Below are 20,473 nucleotides of genomic sequence, written 5' to 3'. Positions count from 1 at the left end.
TGCTCCGAAGATGCGAACGTCTGCAGATAGCTGGCAGCCAGAAGGGCCTAGTCTGGAAAGATGTTGCTCAGCCTCATCTGCCCATGGCACTGCTCGCACAGAGCCACAGAGACTGGAGCTGCTTGCTTGTCTTGCCACCTCAAACTCTGAACGTAGCCTGGGAATGGGGGTTGCCTGCCAGACTCCACTTGCAGCCCTCCTCCGAACATGCGAACGTCTGCAGATAGCTGGCAGCCAGAAGGGGCTATCCTGGAAAGCTCTTGCTCAGCCTCATCTGCACATGACACTATTCGTACAGAGCCACAGAGACTGGAGCTGCTTGCTTCACTTGCCACCTCAAACTTCAAACGTAGCTTGTGAATGGGGGGTGCCTCCCAGACTCCCCTTGCAGCCCTGCTCCGAAGATGCGAACGTCTGCAGATAGCTGGCAGCCAGAAGGGGCTAGCCTGGAAAGCTGTTGCTCAGCCTCATCTGCCCATGACACTGCTCGTACAGAGCCACAGAGACTGGAGCTGCTTGCTTGTCTTGCCACCTCAAACTTCAAACGTAGCTTGGGAATGGGGGGTGCCTCCCAGACTCCCCTTGCAGCCCTGCTCCGAACATGCGAATGTCTGCAGATAGCTGGCAGCCAGAAGGGGCTAGCCTGTAAAGCTGTTGCTCAGCCTCATCTGCCCATGGCACTGCTCGCACAGAGCCACAGAGTGGAGCTGCTTGCTTGTCTTGCCACCTCAAACTTCAAACGTAGCCTGGGAATGGGGGGCGTGCCTGCCAGGCTCCTTTCACTGCCCTGCTCCGAAAATGCGAACGTCTGCAGATAGCTGGCAGCCAGAAGGGGCTAGCCTGGAAAGCTCTTGCTCAGCCTCATCTGCCCATGGCACTGCTCGAATAGAGGCACAGAGACTGGAGCTGCTTGCTTGTCTTGCCACCTCAAACTTCAAACCTAGCCTGTGAATGGGGGGTGCCTGCCAGACTCCACTTGCAGCCCTGTACTGAAGATACGAACGTCTGCAGATAGGTGGCAGCCAGAAGGGGCTAGCCTGGAAAGCTGTTGCTCAGCCTCATCTGCCCATGGCACTGCTCGCACAGAGCCACAGAGACTGGAGCTGCTTGCTTGTCTTGCCACCTCAAACTTCAAACGTAGCCTGGGAATGGTAGGGGTGCCTGCCAGACTCCACTTGCAGCCCTGCTCCGAAGCTGCGAACGTCTGCAGATAGCTGGCAGCCAGAAGGGCCTATCCTGGAAAGCTCTTGCTCAGCCTCATCTGCCCATGGCACTGCTCGCACAGAGCCACAGAGTGGAGCTGCTTGCTTGTCTTGCCACCTCAAACATCAAACGTAGCCTGGGAATGGGGGGTGCCTGACAAACTCCACTTGCAGCCCTGTACTGAAGATGCGAACGCCTTCAGATAGCTGGCAGCCAGAAGTGGCTAGCCTGGAAAGCTGTTGATCAGCCTCATCTGCCCATGGCACTGCTCGCACAGAGCCACAGAGACTGGAGCTTCTTGCTTCTCTTGCCACCTGAAACTTCAAACGTAGCCTGGGAATGGTAGGGGTGCCTGCCAGACTCCCCTTGCAGCCCTGCTCCGAAGATGCGAACGTCTGCAGATAGGTGGCAGCCAGAAGGGGCTACCCTGGAAAGCTGTTGCTCAGCCTCATCTGCCCATGGCACTGCTCGCACAGAGCCACAGAGTGGAGCTGCTTGCTTGTCTTGCCACCTCAAACTTCAAACGTAGCTTGGGAATGGGGCCTGCCTCAGACTCCACTTGCAGCCCTGCTCCAAACATGCGAACGTCTGCAGATAGGTGCCAGCCAGAAGGGACTAGCCTGGAAAGCTCTTGCTCAGCCCCATCTGCCCATGGCACTGCTCGCACAGAGTCACAGAGACTGGCGCTGCTTGCTTGTCTTGACACCTCAAACTTCAAACGTAGCCTGGGAATGGGGGGGGTGCCTGCCTGGCTACTTTCACAGCCCTGCTCCGAAGATCCGAATTTCTGCAGATAGGTGGCAGCCAGAAGGGACTAGCCTGGAAAGCTGTTGCTCAGCCTCATCTGCTCATGGCACTGCTCGAATAGAGGCACAGACACTGGAGCTGCTTGCTTGTCTTGCCACCTCAAACTTCAAACGTAGCCTGGGAATGGGGGGTGCCTGTCAGACTCCACTTGCACCCCTGCTCCGAACATGCGAACGTCTGCAGATAGCTGGCAGACAGAAGGGCCTATCCTGGAAAGCTCTTGCTCAGCCTCATCTGCCCATGGCACTGCTCGCACAGAGCCACAGAGTGGAGCTGCTTGCTTGTCTTGCCACCTCAAACTTCAAACGTAGCCTGGGAATGGGGGGTGCCTGACAGACTCCACTTGCAGCCCTGCTCCGAAGATGCGAACGTCTGCAGATAGGTGGCAGCCAGAAGGGGCTAGTCTGGAAAGCTGTTGCTCAGCCTCATCTGCCCATGGCACTGCTCGCACAGAGCCACAGAGACTGGGGCTGCTTGCTTGTCTTGCCACCTCAAACTTCAAACGTAGTCTGGGAATGGGGGGTGCCTGACAGACTCCACTTGCAGCCCTGCTCGGAAGATGCGAACGTCTGTAGATAGCTGGCAGGCAGAAGGGGCTAGCCTGGAAAGCTCTTGCTCAGCCTCATCTGCCCATGGCACTGCTCGCACAGAGCCACAGAGACTGGCGCTGCTTGCTTGTCTTGCCACCTCAAACTTCAAACGTAGCCTGGGAATTGGGGGGGTGCCTGCCAGGCTCCTTTCACAGCCCTGCTCTGAATATGCGAACGTCTGCAGATAGGTGGCAGCCAGAAGGGGCTAGGCTGGAAAGCTGTTGCTCAGCCTCATCTGCCCATGGCACTGCTCGCACAGAGCCACAGAGACTGGCGCTGCTTGCTTGTCTTGCCACCTCAAACTTCAAACGTAGCCTGGGAATGGGGGGGGTGCCTGCCAGGCTCCTTTCACAGCCCTGCTCCGAAACTGAGAACGTCTGCAGATAGCTGGCAGCCAGAAGGGGCTAGTCTGGAAAGCTGTTGCTCAGCCTCATCTGCCCATGGCACTGCTCGAATACAGGCACAGAGACTGGGGCTGCTTGCTTGTCTTGCCACCTCAAACTTTGAACGTAGTCTGGGAATGGGGGTTGCCTGCCAGACTCCACTTGCAGCCCTGCTCCGAACATGCGAACGTCTGCAGATAGCTGGCAGCCAGAAGGGGCTAGCCTGGAAAGCTCTTGCTCAGCCTCATCTGCCCATGGCACTGCTCGCACAGAGCCACAGAGTGGAGCTGCTTGCTTGTCTTGCCACCTCAAACTTCGAACGTAGCCTGGGAATGGGGGTTGCCTGCCAGACTCCACTTGCAGCCCTGCTCCGAAGATGCGAACGTCTGCAGATAGCTGGCAGCCAGAAGGGGCTAGCCTGGAAAGCTCTTGCTCAGCCTCATCTGCCCATGGCACTGCTCGCACAGAGCCACAGAGACTGGCGCTGCTTGCTTGTCTTGCCACCTCAAACTTCAAACGTAGCCTGGGAATGGGCAGGGTGCCTGCCAGGCTCCTTTCACAGACCTTCTCCGAAGCTGCGAACGTCTGCAGGTAGCTGGCAGCCAGAAGGGGCTAGTCTGGAAAGCTGTTGCTCAGCCTCATCTGCCCATGGCACTGCTCGAATAGAGGCACAGAGACTGGGGCTGCTTGCTTGTCTTGCCACCTCAAACTTCAAACGTAGTCTGGGAATGGGGGGTGCCTGCCAGACTCCCCTTGCAGCCCTGCTCCGAAGATGCGAACGTCTGCAGATAGTTGGCAGCCAGAAGGGGCTAGCCTGGAAAGCTGTTGCTCAGCCTCATCTGCCCATGGCACTGCTCGCACAGAGCCACAGAGACTGGCGCTGCTTGCTTCTCTTGCCACCTCAAACTTCAAACGTAGCCTGGGAATGGGAGGGGTGCCTGCCAGGCTCCTTTCACAGCCCTGCTCCGAAGATGCGAACGTCTGCAGATAGGTGGCAGCCACAAGGGGCTAGCCTGGAAAGCTCTTGCTCAGCCTCATCTGCCCATGGCACTGCTCGCACAGAGCCACAGACACTGGCGCTGCTTGCTTGTCTTGCCACCTCAAACTTTGAACGTAGCCTGGGAATGGGGGTTGCCTGCCAGACTCCACTTGCAGCCCTGCTCCGAACATGCGAACGTCTGCAGATAGCTGGCAGCCAGAAGGGGCTATCCTGGAAAGCTCTTGCTCAGCCTCATGTGCACATGACACTATTCATACAGAGCCACAGAGACTGGAGCTGCTTGCTTCACTTGCCACCTCAAACTTCAAACGTAGCTTGGGAATGGGGGGTGCCTCCCAGACTCCCCTTGCAGCCCTGCTCCGAAGATGCGAACGTCTGCAGATAGCTGGCAGCCAGAAGGGGCTAGCCTGGAAAGCTGTTGCTCAGCCACATTTGCCCATGGCACTGCTCGCACAGAGGCACAGAGACTGGGGCTGCCTGCTTGTCTTGCCACCTCAAACTTCAAACGTAGCCTGGGAATGGGGGGGTGCCTGCCAGGCTCCTTTCACAGCCCTGCTCCGAAGATGCGAATGTCTGCAGATAGCTGGCAGCCAGAAGGGGCTAGCCTGGAAAGCTGTTGCTCAGCCTCATCTGCCCATGGCACTGCTCGCACAGAGCCACAGAGACTGGCGCTGCTTGCTTGTCTTGCCACCTCAAACTTCAAACGTAGCCTGGGAATGGGGGGGGTGCCTGCCAGGCTCCTTTCACAGCCCTGCTCCGAAGCTGCGAACGTCTGCAGATAGGTGGCAGCCAGAAGGGGCTAGTCTGGAAAGCTGTTGCTCAGCCTCATCTGCCCATGGCACTGCTCGCACAGAGCCACAGAGACTGGGGCTGCTTGCTTGTCTTGCCACCTCAAACTTTGAACGTAGCCTGGGAATGGGGTGGGTACCTGCCAGGCTCCTTTCACAGCCCTGCTCCGAAGATCCGAATGTCTGCAGATAGGTGGCAGCCAGAAGGGGCTACCCTGGAAAGATGTTGCTCAGCCTCATCTGCTCATGGCACTGCTCGAATAGAGGCACAGACACTGGAGCTGCTTGCTTGTCTTGCCGCCTCAAACTTCAAACGTAGCCTGGGAATGGGGGGGGTGCCTGCCAGGCTCCTTTCACAGCCCTGCTCCGAAGATCCGAATGTCTGCAGATAGGTGGCAGCCAGAAGGGACTAGTCTGGAAAGCTATTGCTCAGCCTCATGTGCCCATGACACTGCTCGTACAGAGCCACAGAGACTGAAGCTGCTTGCTTCTCTTGCCACCTCAAACTTCAAATGTAGCTTGGGAATGGGGCCTGCCTGCCAGACTCCCCTTGCAGCCCTGTACCGAAGATGCGAACGTCTGCAGATAGCTGGCAGCCAGAAGGGGCTAGCCTGGAAAGCTGTTGCTCAGCCTCATCTGCCCATGACACTGCTCGCACAGAGCCACAGAGTGGAGCTGCTTGCTTGTCTTGCCACCTCAAACTTCAAACGTAGCCTGGGAATTGGGGGGGTGCCTGCCAGGCTCCTTTCACAGCCCTGCTCTGAATATGCGAACGTCTGCAGATAGGTGGCAGCCAGAAGGGGCTAGGCTGGAAAGCTGTTGCTCAGCCTCATCTGCCCATGGCACTGCTCGCACAGAGCCACAGAGACTGGCGCTGCTTGCTTGTCTTGCCACCTCAAACTTCAAACGTAGCCTGGGAATGGGGGGGGTGCCTGCCAGGCTCCTTTCACAGCCCTGCTCCGAAGCTGCGAACGTCTGCAGATAGCTGGCAGCCAGAAGGGGCTAGTCTGGAAAGCTGTTGCTCAGCCTCATCTGCCCATGGCACTGCTCGAATAGAGGCACAGAGACTGGGGCTGCTTGCTTGTCTTGCCACCTCAAACTTTGAACGTAGTCTGGGAATGGGGGTTGCCTGTCAGACTCCACTTGCAGCCCTGCTCCGAACATGCGAACGTCTGCAGATAGCTGGCAGCCAGAAGGGGCTATCCTGGAAAGCTCTTGCTCAGCCTCATCTGCCCATGGCACTGCTCGCACAGAGCCACAGAGTGGAGCTGCTTGCTTGTCTTGCCACCTCAAACTTCGAACGTAGCCTGGGAATGGGGGTTGCCTGCCAGACTCCACTTGCAGCCCTGCTCCGAAGATGCGAACGTCTGTAGATAGCTGGCAGGCAGAAGGGGCTAGCCTGGAAAGCTGTTGCTCAGCCCCATCTGCCCATGGCACTGCTCGCATAGAGGCACAGAGACTGGCGTTGCTTGCTTGTCTTGCCATCTCAAACTTCAAACGCAACTTGGGAATGGGGGGTGCCTTGCCAGACTCCCCTTGCAGCCCTGCTCCGAAGATGCGAACGTCTGCAGATAGCTGGCAGCCAGAAGGGGCTAGCCTGGAAAGCTGTTGCTCAGCCTCATCTGCCCATGGCACTGCTCGCACAGAGCCACAGAGACTGGCGCTGCTTGCTTGTCTTGCCACCTCAAACTTCAAACGTAGCCTGGGAATGGGCAGGGTGCCTGCCAGGCTCCTTTCACAGCCCTTCTCCGAAGCTGCGAACGTCTGCAGGTAGCTGGCAGCCAGAAGGGGCTAGTCTGGAAAGCTGTTGCTCAGCCTCATCTGCCCATGGCACTGCTCGAATAGAGGCACAGAAACTGGGGCTGCTTGCTTGTCTTGCCACCTCAAACTTCAAACGTAGTCTGGGAATGGGGGGGGCCTGCCAGACTCCCCTTGCAGCCCTGCTCCGAAGATGCGAACGTCTGCAGATAGTTGGCAGCCAGAAGGGGCTAGCCTGGAAAGCTGTTGCTCAGCCTCATCTGCCCATGGCACTGCTCGCACAGAGCCACAGAGACTGGCGCTGCTTGCTTGTCTTGCCACCTCAAACTTCAAACGTAGCCTGGGAATGGGAGGGGTGCCTGCCAGGCTCCTTTCACAGCCCTGCTCCGAAGATGCGAACGTCTGCAGATAGCTGGCAGCCAGAAGGGGCTAGTCTGGAAAGATGTTGCTCAGCCTCATCTGCTCATGGCACTGCTCGAATAGAGGCACAGACACTGGCGCTGCTTGCTTGTCTTGCCACCTCAAACTTTGAACGTAGCCTGGGAATGGGGGTTGCCTGCCAGACTCCACTTGCAGCCCTCCTCCGAACATGCGAACGTCTGCAGATAGCTGGCAGCCAGAAGGGGCTATCCTGGAAAGCTCTTGCTCAGCCTCATCTGCACATGACACTATTCGTACAGAGCCACAGAGACTGGAGCTGCTTGCTTCACTTGCCACCTCAAACTTCAAACGTAGCTTGTGAATGGGGGGTGCCTCCCAGACTCCCCTTGCAGCCCTGCTCCGAAGATGCGAACGTCTGCAGATAGCTGGCAGCCAGAAGGGGCTAGCCTGGAAAGCTGTTGCTCAGCCACATCTGCCCATGGCACTGCTCGCACAGAGGCACAGAGACTGGGGCTGCCTGCTTGTCTTGCCACCTCAAACTTCAAACGTAGCCTGGGAATGGGGGGGTGCCTGCCAGGCTCCTTTCACAGCCCTGCTCCGAAGCTGCGAACGTCTGCAGATAGGTGGCAGCCAGAAGGGGCTAGTCTGGAAAGCTGTTGCTCAGCCTCATCTGCCCATGGCACTGCTCGCACAGAGCCACAGAGACTGGGGCTGCTTGCTTGTCTTGCCACCTCAAACTTTGAACGTAGCCTGGGAATGGGGGTTGCCTGCCAGACTCCACTTGCAGCCCTGCTCCGAACATGCGAACGTCTGCAGATAGCTGGCAGCCAGAAGGGGCTATCCTGGAAAGCTCTTGCTCAGCCTCATCTGCACATGACACTATTCATACAGAGCCACAGAGACTGGAGCTGCTTGCTTCACTTGCCACCTCAAACTTCAAACGTAGCTTGGGAATGGGGCCTGCCTGCCAGACTCCCCTTGCAGCCCTGCTCCGAAGATGCGAACGCCTGCAGATAGCTGGCAGCCAGAAGTGGCTAGCCTGGAAAGCTGTTGCTCAGCCTCATCTGCCCATGGCACTGCTCGCACAGAGCCACAGAGACTGGAGCTTCTTGCTTCTCTTGCCACCTCAAACTTCAAACGTAGCCTGGGAATGGGGGGGTGCCTGCCAGGCTCCTTTCACAGCCCTGCTCCGAAGATGCGAACGTCTGCAGATAGCTGGCAGCCAGAAGGGGCTAGCCTGGAAAGCTGTTGCTCAGCCTCATCTGCCCATGGCACTGCTCGCACAGAGCCACAGAGACTGGCGCTGCTTGCTTGTCTTGCCACCTCAAACTTCAAACGTAGCCTGGGAATGGGGGGGGTGCCTGCCAGGCTCCTTTCACAGCCCTGCTCCGAAGCTGCGAACGTCTGCAGATAGCTGGCAGCCAGAAGGGCCTAGTCTGGAAAGCTGTTGCTCAGCCTCATCTGCCCATGGCACTGCTCGCACAGAGCCACAGAGACTGGGGCTGCTTGCTTGTCTTGCCACCTCAAACTTTGAACGTAGCCTGGGAATGGGGGTTGCCTGCCAGACTCCACTTGCAGCCCTGCTCCGAAGATGCGAACGTCTGCAGATAGCTGGCAGCCAGAAGGGGCTATCCTGGAAAGCTCTTGCTCAGCCTCATCTGCACATGACACTATTCGCCCAGAGCCACAGAGACTGGAGCTGCTTGCTTCACTTGCCACCTCAAACTTCAAACGTAGCTTGGGAATGGGGCCTGCCTGCCAGACTCCCCTTGCAGCCCTGCTCCAAACATGCGAACGTCTGCAGATAGGTGGCAGCCAGAAGGGGCTAGCCTGGAAAGCTCTTGCTCAGCCTCATCTGCCCATGGCACTGCTCGCACAGAGTCACAGAGACTGGCGCTGCTTGCTTTTCTTGACACCTCAAACTTCAAACGTAGCCTGGGAATGGGGGGGGTGCCTGCCAGGCTCCTTTCACAGCCCTGCTCCGAAGATCCGAATGTCTGCAGATAGGTGGCAGCCAGAAGGGACTAGCCTGGAAAGCTGTTGCTCAGCCTCATCTGCCCATGGCACTGCTCGCACAGAGCCACAGAGACTGGAGCTGCTTGCTTCACTTGCCACCTCAAACTTCAAACGTAGCCTGGGAATGGTAGGGCTGCCTGCCAGACTCCACTTGCAGCCCTGCTCCGAAGATGCGAACGTCTGCAGATAGCTGGCAGCCAGAAGGGCCTATCCTGGAAAGCTCTTGCTCAGCCTCATCTGCCCATGGCACTGCTCGCACAGAGCCACAGAGACTGGAGCTGCTTGCTTGTCTTGCCACCTCAAACTTCAAACGTAGCCTGGGAATGGGGGTTGCCTGACAGACTCCACTTGCAGCCCTGCTCGGAAGATGCGAACGTCTGTAGATAGCTGGCAACCAGAAGGGTCTAGCCTGGAAAGCTCTTGCTCAGCCTCATCTGCCCATGGCACTGCTCGAATAGAGGCACAGAGACTGGAGCTGCTTGCTTGTCTTGACACCTCAAACTTCAAACGTAGCTTGGGAATGGGGGGGGTGCCTTCCAGGCTCCTTTCACAGCCCTGCTCCGAAGATCCGAATGTCTGCAGATAGGTGGCAGCCAGAAGGGGCTAGCCTGGAAAGCTGTTGCTCAGCCTCATCTGCCCATGGCACTGCTCGAATAGAGGCACAGACACTGGAGCTGCTTGCTTGTCTTGCCGCCTCAAACTTCAAACGTAGCCTGGGAATTGGGGGGGTGCCTCCCAGGCTCCTTCAACAGCCCTGCTCCGAAGATCCGAATGTCTGCAGATAGGTGGCAGCCAGAAGGGGCTAGCCTGGAAAGCTCTTGCTGAGCCCCATCTGCCCATGGCACTGCTCGCACAGAGCCACAGAGACTGGCGCTGCTTGCTTGTCTTGACACCTCAAAGTTCAAACGTAGCCTGGGAAAGGGGGTGCTTGCCAGACTCCACTTGCAGCCCTTCTCCGAAGATGCGAACGCCTGCAGATAGCTGGCAGCCAGAAGTGGCTAGCCTGGAAAGCTGTTGCTCAGCCTCATCTGCCCATGGCACTGCTCGCACAGAGCCACAGAGACTGGAGCTGCTTGCTTCTCTTGCCACCTCAAACTTCAAACGTAGCCTGGGAATGGTAGGGGTGCCTGCCAGACTCCACTTGCAGCCCTGCTCCGAAGATGCGAACGTCTGCAGATAGCTGGCAGCCAGAAGGGGCTACCCTGGAAAGCTCTTGCTCAGCCTCATCTGCCCATGGCACTGCTCGCACAGAGCCACAGAGTGGAGATGCTTGCTTGTCTTGCCACCTCAAACTTCAAACGTAGCTTGGGAATGGGGCCTGCCTGCCAGACTCCACTTGCAGCCCTTCTCCAAACATGCGAACGTCTGCAGATAGGTGGCAGCCAGAAGGGACTAGCCTGGAAAGCTCTTGCTCAGCCCCATCTGCCCATGGCACTGCTCGCACAGAGTCACAGAGACTGGCGCTGCTTGCTTGTCTTGACACCTCAAACTTAAAACGTAGCCTGGGAATGGGGGGGGTGCCTGCCTGGCTACTTTCACAGCCCTGCTCCGAAGATCCGAATTTCTGCAGATAGGTTGCAGCCAGAAGGGACTAGCCTGGAAAGCTGTTGCTCAGCCTCATCTGCTCATGGCACTGCTCGAATAGAGGCACAGACACTGGAGCTGCTTGCTTGTCTTGCCACCTCAAACTTCGAATGTAGTCTGGAATGGGGGGTGCCTGCCAGACTCCCCTTGCAGCCCTGTATCGAGGATGCGAACGTCTGCAGATAGGTGGCAGCCAGAAGGGGCTAGCCTGGAAAGCTCTTGCTCAGCCTCATCTGCCCATGGCACTGCTCGCACAGAGGCACAGAGACTGGCGCTGCTTGCTTGTCTTGCTAACTCAAACTTCAAACGTAGCCTGGGAATGTGGGGGTGCCTGCCAGGCTCCTTTCACAGCCCTGCTCCGAAGATCCGAATGTCTGCAGATAGGTGGCAGCCAGAAGGGGCTAGCCTGGAAAGCTGTTGCTCAGCCTCATCTGCCCATGGCACTGCTCGCACAGAGCCACAGAGACTGGAGCTGCTTGCTTCACTTGCCACCTCAAACTTCAAACGTAGCCTGGGAATGGTAGGGCTGCCTGCCAGACTCCACTTGCAGCCCTGCTCCGAAGATGCGAACGTCTGCAGATAGCTGGCAGCCAGAAGGGCCTATCCTGGAAAGCTCTTGCTCAGCCTCATCTGCCCATGGCACTGCTCGCACAGAGCCACAGAGACTGGAGCTGCTTGCTTGTCTTGCCACCTCAAACTTCAAACGTAGCCTGGGAATGGGGGTTGCCTGACAGACTCCACTTGCAGCCCTGCTCGGAAGATGCGAACGTCTGTAGATAGCTGGCAACCAGAAGGGTCTAGCCTGGAAAGCTCTTGCTCAGCCTCATCTGCCCATGGCACTGCTCGAATAGAGGCACAGAGACTGGAGCTGCTTGCTTGTCTTGACACCTCAAACTTCAAACGTAGCTTGGGAATGGGGGGGGTGCCTTCCAGGCTCCTTTCACAGCCCTGCTCCGAAGATCCGAATGTCTGCAGATAGGTGGCAGCCAGAAGGGGCTAGCCTGGAAAGCTGTTGCTCAGCCTCATCTGCCCATGGCACTGCTCGAATAGAGGCACAGACACTGGAGCTGCTTGCTTGTCTTGCCGCCTCAAACTTCAAACGTAGCCTGGGAATTGGGGGGGTGCCTCCCAGGCTCCTTCAACAGCCCTGCTCCGAAGATCCGAATGTCTGCAGATAGGTGGCAGCCAGAAGGGGCTAGCCTGGAAAGCTCTTGCTGAGCCCCATCTGCCCATGGCACTGCTCGCACAGAGCCACAGAGACTGGCGCTGCTTGCTTGTCTTGACACCTCAAAGTTCAAACGTAGCCTGGGAAAGGGGGTGCTTGCCAGACTCCACTTGCAGCCCTTCTCCGAAGATGCGAACGCCTGCAGATAGCTGGCAGCCAGAAGTGGCTAGCCTGGAAAGCTGTTGCTCAGCCTCATCTGCCCATGGCACTGCTCGCACAGAGCCACAGAGACTGGAGCTGCTTGCTTCTCTTGCCACCTCAAACTTCAAACGTAGCCTGGGAATGGTAGGGGTGCCTGCCAGACTCCACTTGCAGCCCTGCTCCGAAGATGCGAACGTCTGCAGATAGCTGGCAGCCAGAAGGGGCTACCCTGGAAAGCTCTTGCTCAGCCTCATCTGCCCATGGCACTGCTCGCACAGAGCCACAGAGTGGAGATGCTTGCTTGTCTTGCCACCTCAAACTTCAAACGTAGCTTGGGAATGGGGCCTGCCTGCCAGACTCCACTTGCAGCCCTTCTCCAAACATGCGAACGTCTGCAGATAGGTGGCAGCCAGAAGGGACTAGCCTGGAAAGCTCTTGCTCAGCCCCATCTGCCCATGGCACTGCTCGCACAGAGTCACAGAGACTGGCGCTGCTTGCTTGTCTTGACACCTCAAACTTAAAACGTAGCCTGGGAATGGGGGGGGTGCCTGCCTGGCTACTTTCACAGCCCTGCTCCGAAGATCCGAATTTCTGCAGATAGGTTGCAGCCAGAAGGGACTAGCCTGGAAAGCTGTTGCTCAGCCTCATCTGCTCATGGCACTGCTCGAATAGAGGCACAGACACTGGAGCTGCTTGCTTGTCTTGCCACCTCAAACTTCGAATGTAGTCTGGAATGGGGGGTGCCTGCCAGACTCCCCTTGCAGCCCTGTATCGAGGATGCGAACGTCTGCAGATAGGTGGCAGCCAGAAGGGGCTAGCCTGGAAAGCTCTTGCTCAGCCTCATCTGCCCATGGCACTGCTCGCACAGAGGCACAGAGACTGGCGCTGCTTGCTTGTCTTGCTAACTCAAACTTCAAACGTAGCCTGGGAATGTGGGGGTGCCTGCCAGGCTCCTTTCACAGCCCTGCTCCGAAGATCCGAATGTCTGCAGATAGGTGGCAGCCAGAAGGGGCTAGCCTGGAAAGCTGTTGCTCAGCCTCATCTGCCCATGGCACTGCTCGCACAGAGCCACAGAGACTGGAGCTGCTTGCTTGTCTTGCCACCTCAAACTTCAAACGTAGCCTGGGAATGGGGGGTGCCTGCCAGACTCCACTTGCAGCCCTGCTCCGAAGATGCGAACGTCTGCAGATAGCTGGCAGGCAGAAGGGGCTACCCTGGAAAGCTGTTGCTCAGCCTCATGTGCCCATGGCACTGCTCGCACAGAGCCACAGAGTGGAGCTGCTTGCTTGTCTTGCCACCTCAAACTTCAAACGTAGCCTGGGAATGGGGGGCGTGCCTGCCAGGCTCGTTTCACTGCCCTGCTCCGAAAATGCGAACGTCTGCAGATAGCTGGCAGCCAGAAGGGGCTAGCCTGGAAAGCTGTTGCTCAGCCTCATCTGCCCATGGCACTGCTCGAATAGAGGCACAGAGACTGGAGCTGCTTGCTTGTCTTGCCACCTCAAACTTCAAACGTAGCCTGGGAATGGGGGGTGCCTGTCAGACTCCACTTGCAGCCCTGCTCCGAAGATGCGAACGTCTGCAGATAGCTGGCAGACAGAAGGGCCTATCCTGGAAAGCTCTTGCTCAGCCTCATCTGCCCATGGCACTGCTTGCATAGAGCCACAGAGTGGAGCTGCTTGCTTGTCTTGCCACCTCAAACTTCAAACGTAGCCTGGGAATGGGGGGTGCCTGACAGACTCCACTTGCAGCCCTGTACTGAAGATGCGAACGTCTGCAGATAGGTGGCAGCCAGAAGGGGCTAGTCTGGAAAGCTGTTGCTCAGCCTCATCTGCCCATGGCACTGCTCGCACAGAGCCACAGAGACTGGAGCTGCTTGCCTGTCTTGCCACCTCAAACTTCAAACGTAGCCTGGGAATGGGGGGGGTACCTGCCAGGCTCCTTTCACAGCCCTGCTCCGAAGATCCGAATGTCTGCAGATAGCTGGCAGCCAGAAGGGGCTAGCCTGGAAAGCTCTTGCTCAGCCTCATCTGCCCATGACACTGCTCGTACAGAGCCACAGAGACTGAAGCTGCTTGCTTGTCTTGCCACCTCAAACTTCAAATGTAGCTTGGGAATGGGGGGTGCCTGCCAGACTCCCCTTGCAGCACTGTACCGAAGATGCGAACGTCTGCAGATAGCTGGCAGCCAGAAGGGGCTAGCCTGGAAAGCTGTTGCTCAGCCTCATCTGCCCATGGCACTGCTCGAATAGAGGCACAGAGACTGGAGCTGCTTGCTTGTCTTGCCACCTCAAACTTCAAACGTAGCCTGGGAATGGGGGGTGCCTGCCAGACTCCCCTTGCAGCCCTGTACCGAAGATGCTAACGTCTGCAGATAGGTGTCAGCCAGAAGGGGCTAGCCTGGAAAGCTGTTGCTCAGCCTCATCTGCCCATGGCACTGCTCGCACAGAGCCACAGAGTGGAGCTGCTTGCTTGTCTTGCCACCTCAAACTTCAAACGTAGCCTGGGAATTGGGGGGGTGCCTGCCAGGCTCCTTTCACAGCCCTGCTCTGAATATGCGAACGTCTGCAGATAGGTGGCAGCCAGAAGGGGCTAGCCTGCAAAGCTGTTGCTCAGCCTCATCTGCCCATGGCACTGCTCGCACAGAGCCACAGAGACTGGCGCTGCTTGCTTGTCTTGCCACCTCAAACTTCAAACGTAGCCTGGGAATGGGGGGGGTGCCTGCCAGGCTCCTTTCACAGCCCTGCTCCGAAGCTGCGAACGTCTGCAGATAGCTGGCAGACAGAAGGGGCTAGTCTGGAAAGCTGTTGCTCAGCCTTATCTGCCCATGGCACTGCTCGAATAGAGGTACAGAGACCGGGTGCTGCTTGCTTGTCTTGCCACCTCAAACTTTGAACGTAGCCTGGGAATGGGGGTTGCCTGCCAGACTCCACTTGCAGCCCTGCTCCGAACATGTGAACGTCTGCAGATAGCTGGCAGCCAGAAGGGGCTATCCTGGAAAGCTCTTGCTCAGCCTCATCTGTACATGACACTACTCGTACAGAGCCACAGAGACTGGAGCTGCTTGCTTCACTTGCCACCTCAAACTTCAAACGTAGCTTGGGAATGGGGCCTGCCTGCCAGACTCCCCTTGCAGCCCTGCTCCGAAGATGCGAACGTCTGCAGATAGCTGGCAGCCAGAAGGGGCTAGCCTGGAAAGCTGTTGCTCAGCCTCATCTGCCCATGGCACTGCTCGCACAGAGCCACAGAGACTGGCGCTGCTTGCTTGTCTTGCCATCTCAAACTTCAAACGTAGCTTGGGAATGGTGGTGTCCCTGCCAGGCTCCTATCACAGCCCTGCTCCGAAAGTGCGAACGTCTGCAGATAGGTGGCAGCCAGAAGGGGCTAGCCTGGAAAGCTGTTGCTCAGCCTCATCTGCCCACGGCACTGCTCGCACAGAGGCACAGAGACTGGGGCTGCTTGCTTATCTTGCCACCTCAAACTTCAAAAGTAGCTTATGGGGTCTGTGGCAGAAGCCTGCGGCAGCCCTGCTCCGAAAATGCAAACGTCTGCAGATAGCTGGCAGGCAGAAGGGGCTAGCCTGGAAAGCTGTTGCTCAGCCTCATCTGCCCACGGCACTGCTCGCACAGAGGCACAGAGACTGGGGCTGCTTGCTTGTCTTGCCACCTCAAACTTCAAACGTAGCTTATGGGGTCTGTCCCAGGAGCCTGCGTCAGCCCTGCTCCGAAAATGCGAACGTCTGCAGATAGCTGGCAGGCAGAAGGGGCTAGCCTGGAAAGCTGTTGCTCAGCCTCATCTGCTCACGGCACTGCTCACACAGAGGCACAGAGACTGGGGCTGCATGCTTGTCTTGCCACCTCAAACTTCAAACGTATCTTATGGCTTCCTGTGCTGGGAGCCTGCGGTAGCCCTGCTCCGAAAATGCGAACGTCTGCAGATAGCTGGCAGACAGAAGGGGCTAGCCTGGAAAGCTGTTGCTCAGCCTCATCTGCCCACGGCACTGCTCGCACAGAGCCACAGAGACTGGCGCTGCTTGCTTGTCTTGCCACCTCAAACTTCAAACGTAGCCTGGAATGGGGGGTGTGCCTGCCAGGCTCCTTTCACAGCCCTGCTCCGAAGCTGCGAACGTCTGCAGATAGCTGGCAGACAGAAGGGGCTAGTCTGGAAAGCTGTTGCTCAGCCTCATCTGCCCATGGCACTGCTCGAATAGAGGTACAGAGACCGGGTGCTGCTTGCTTGTCTTGCCACCACAAACTTCAAACGTACCTTATGGAGTCTGTGCCGGCTGCCTCCAGCAGCCCTGCTCCGAAAATGCGAACGTCTGCAGATAGCTGGCAGACAGAAGGGGCTAGCCTGGAAAGCTGTTGCTCAGCCTCATCTGCCCACGGCACTGCTCGCACAGAGGCACAGAGACTGGGGCTGCATGTTTGTCTTGCCACCACAAACTTCAAACGTACCTTATGGAGTCTGTGCCGGGAGCCTCCGGTAGCCCTGCTCCGAAAATGCGAACGTCTGCAGATAGCTGGCAGGCAGAAGGGGCTAGTCTGGAAAGCTGTTGCTTAGCCTCATCTGCGCACGGCACTGCTCGCACAGAGGCACAGAGACTGGGACTGCATGCTTGTCTTGCCACCTCAAACTTCAAACGTATCTTGGGAATGGGGGGGTGCCTGCCAGACTCCACTTGCAGCCCTGCTCGGAATATGCGAACGTCTGCAGATAGCTGGCAGCCAGAAGGGGCTATCCTGGAAAACTGTTGCTCAGCCTCATCTGCCCATGGCACTGCTCGAATAGAGGCACAGACACTGGAGCTGCTTCCTTGTCTTGCCACCTCAAACTTCAAACGTAGCCTGGGAATGGGGTTGTGCCTGCCAGGCTCCTTTCACAGCTCTTCTCCGAAGCTGCGAACGTCTGCAGATAGCTGGCAGCCAGAAGGGGCTAGCCTGGAAAGCTGTTGCTCAGCCTCATCTGCCCATGGCACTGCTCGAATAGAGGCACAGAGACTGAAGCTGTTTGCTTGTCTTGCCACCTCAAACTTCAAACGTAGCCAGGGAATGGTAGGGGTGCCTGCCAGAATTCGCTTGCAGCCCTGCTCCGAAGATGCGAACGTCTGCAGATAGCTGGCAGTCAGAAGGGGCTAGCCTGGAAATATGTTGCTCAGCCTCATCTGCCCATGGTACTGCTCGAATAGAGGCATAGAGACTGAAGCTGCTTGCTTCTCTTGCCACCTCAAACTTCAAACGTAGCCTGGGAATGGTAGGGGTGCCTGCCAGACTCCCCTTGCAGCCCTGCTCCGAAGATGCGAACGTCTGCAGATAGGTGGCAGCCAGAAGGTGCTAGCCTGGAAAGCTCTTGCTCAGCCTCATCTGCCCATGGCACTGCTCGCACAGAGCCACAGAGTGGAGCTGCTTGCTTGTCTTGCCACCTCAAACTTCAAACGTAGCCTGGGAATGGGGGGGGTGCCTGCCAGGCTCCTTTCACAGCCCTGCTCCGAAGATCCGAATGTCTGCAGATAGCTGGCAGCCAGAAGGGGCTACCCTGGAAAGCTCTTGCTCAGCCTCATCTGCACATGACACTACTCGCACAGAGCCACAGAGACTGGAGCTGCTTGCTTCACTTGCCACCTCAAACTTCAAACGTAGCTTGGGAATGGGGCCTGCCTGCCAGACTCCACTTGCAGCCCTGCTCCGAACATGCGAACGTCTGCAGATAGGTGGCAGCCAGAAGGGGCTAGCCTGGAAAGCTGTTGCTCAGCCTCATCTGCCCATGGCCCTGCTCGCACGGAGCCACAGAGACTGGTTCCGCTTGCTTCTCTTGAAACCTCAAACTTCAAACGTAGCCTGGGAATGGGGGGGGTGCCTGCCAGGCTCCTTTCACAGCCCTGTTCCGAAGATCCGAATGTCTGCAGATAGGTGGCAGCCAGAAGGGTCTATCCTGGAAAGCTGTTGCTCAGCCTTATCTGCTCATGGCACTGCTCGAATAGAGGCACAGACACTGGAGCTGCTTGCTTGTCTTGCCACCTCAAACTTCGAACGTAGTCTGGGAATGGGGGGTGCCTGCCAGACTCCCCTTGCAGCCCTGCTCCGAAGATGCGAACGTCTGCAGATAGCTGGCAGCCAGAAGGGGCTAGCCTGGAAAGCTCTTGCTCAGCCTCATCTGCCCATGGCACTGCTCGCACAGAGGCACAGAGAATGGGGCTGCTTGCTTGTCTTGCCACCTCAAACTTCAAACGTAGTCTGGGAATGGGGCCTGCCTGCCAGACTCCACTTGCAGCCCTGCTCCGAAGCTGCGAACGTCTGCACATAGGTGGCAGCCAGAAGGGTTAGTCTGGAAATCTCTTGCTCAGCCTCTTCTGCCCATGGCACTGCTCGTATAGAGGCACAGAGACTGGAGCTGCTTGCTTGTCTTGCCACCTCAAACTTCAAACGTAGCCTGGGAATGGGGGGGGTGTCTGCCAGGCTCCTTTCACAGCCCTGTTCCGAAGATCCGAATGTCTGCAGATAGGTGGCAGCCAGAAGGGGCTAGCCTGGAAAGCTCTTGCTCAGCCTCTTCTGCCCATGACACTGATCGTACAGAGCCACAGAGACTGGAGCTGCTTGCTTGTCTTGCCACCTCAAACTTCAAACGTAGCCTAGGAATGGGTGGGGTGTCTGCCAGTCTCCTTTCACAGCCCTGCTCCGAAGCTGCGAACGTCTGCAGATAGCTGGCAGCCAGAAGGGGCTAGCCTGGAAAGCTGTTGCTCAGCCTCATCTGCCCATGGCCCTGCTCGCACGGAGCCACAGAGACTGGTTCTGCTTGGTTCTCTTCAAATCTTAAACTTCAAACGTAGCCTGGGAATGGGGGGGGTGCCTGCCAGGCTCCTTTCACAGGCCTGCTCCGAAGATCCGAATGTCTGCAGATAGGTGGCAGCCAGAAAGGTCTATCCTGGAAAGCTGTTGCTCAGCCTCATCTGCTCATGGCACTGCTCGAATAGAGGCACAGACACTGGAGCTGCTTGCTTGTCTTGCCACCTCAAACTTCGAACGTAGTCTGGCAATGGGGGGTGCCTGCCAGACTCCCCTTGCAGCCCTGCTTTGAAGATGCGAACGTCTGCAGATAGCTGGCAGCCAGAAGGGGCTAGCCTGGAAAGCTGTTGCTCAGCCTCATCTGCCCATGGCACTGCTCGAATAGAGGCACAGAGACTGAAGCTGCTTGCTTGTCTTGCCACCTCAAACTTCAAATGTAGCCTGGGAATGGGGGGGGTGCCTGCCAGACTCCCCTTGCAGCCCTGTACCGAAGATGCGAACGTCTGCAGATAGGTGGCAGCCAGAAGGGGCTAGTCTGGAAAGCTCTTGCTCAGCCTCATCTGCCCATGGCACTGCTCGAATAGAGGCACAGAGACTGGAGCTGCTTGCTTGTCTTGCCACCTCAAACTTCAAACGTAGCCTGGGAATGGGGGGTGCCTGCCAGACTCCCCTTGCAGCCCTGCTTCGAAGATGCGAACGTCTGTAGATAGCTGGCAGGCAGAAGGGGCTAGCCTGGAAAGCTCTTGCTCAGCCTCATCTGCCCATGGCACTGCTCGCACAGAGCCACAGAGTGGAGCTGCTTGCTTGTCTTGCCACCTCAAACTTCAAACGTAGCCTGGGAATGGTAGGGGTGCCTGACAGACTCCACTTGCAGCCCTGCTCCGAAGATGCTAACGTCTGTAGATAGCTGGCAGGCAGAAGGGGCTAGCCTGGAAAGCTGTTGCTCAGCCTCATCTGCCCATGTCACTGCTCGCACAGAGCCACAGACACTTTCGCTGTTTGCTTGTCTTGACAACTTAAACTTCAAACGTAGCCTGGGAAAGGGGGGGGTGCCTGCCAGGCTCCTTTCACAGCCCTGCTTCGAAGATGTGAACGTCTGCAGATAGCTGGCAGCCAGAAGGGGCTAGCCTGGAAAGCTCTTGCTCAGCCTCATCTGCCCATGGCACTGCTCGCACAGAGCCACAGAGTGGAGCTGCTTGCTTGTCTTGCCACCTCAAACTTCAAACGTAGCCTGGGAATGAGGGGGTGCCTGACAGACTCCTTTCACAGCCCTGCTTCGAAGATGTGAACGTCTGCAGATAGCTGGCAGCCAGAAGGGGCTAGCCTGGAAAGCTCTTGCTCAGCCTCATCTGCCCATGGCACTGCTCGCACAGAGCCACAGAGTGGAGCTGCTTGCTTGTCTTGCCACCTCAAAACTTCAAACGTAGCCTGGGAAAGGGGGTGCTTGCCAGACTCCACTTGCAGCCCTGCTTGGAAGATGCGAACGCCTGCAGATAGCTGGCAGGCAGAAGTGGCTATCCTGGAAAGCTGTTGCTCAGCCTCATCTGCTTATGGCAGTGCTCTAATACAGGCACAGACACTGGAGCTGCTTGCTTGTCTTGCCACCTTAAAATTCAAACGTAGCCTGGGAATGGGGGGTGCCTGCCAGACTCCACTTGCAGCCCTGTACCGAAGATGCGAACGTCTGCAGATAGCTGGCAGGCAGAAGGGGCTAGCCTGGAAAGCTGTTGCTCAGCCTCATCTGCCCATGGCACTGCTCGCACAGAGGCACAGAGACTGGGGCTGCCTGCTTGTCTTGCAACCTCAAACTTCAAACGTA

This window comes from Opisthocomus hoazin, chromosome 35 (genome assembly GCF_030867145.1).
Source record: "Opisthocomus hoazin isolate bOpiHoa1 chromosome 35, bOpiHoa1.hap1, whole genome shotgun sequence".
NCBI classification, from domain to species: Eukaryota; Metazoa; Chordata; class Aves; order Opisthocomiformes; family Opisthocomidae; genus Opisthocomus; species Opisthocomus hoazin.
Note: the sequence above shows the minus strand (reverse complement) of the source record.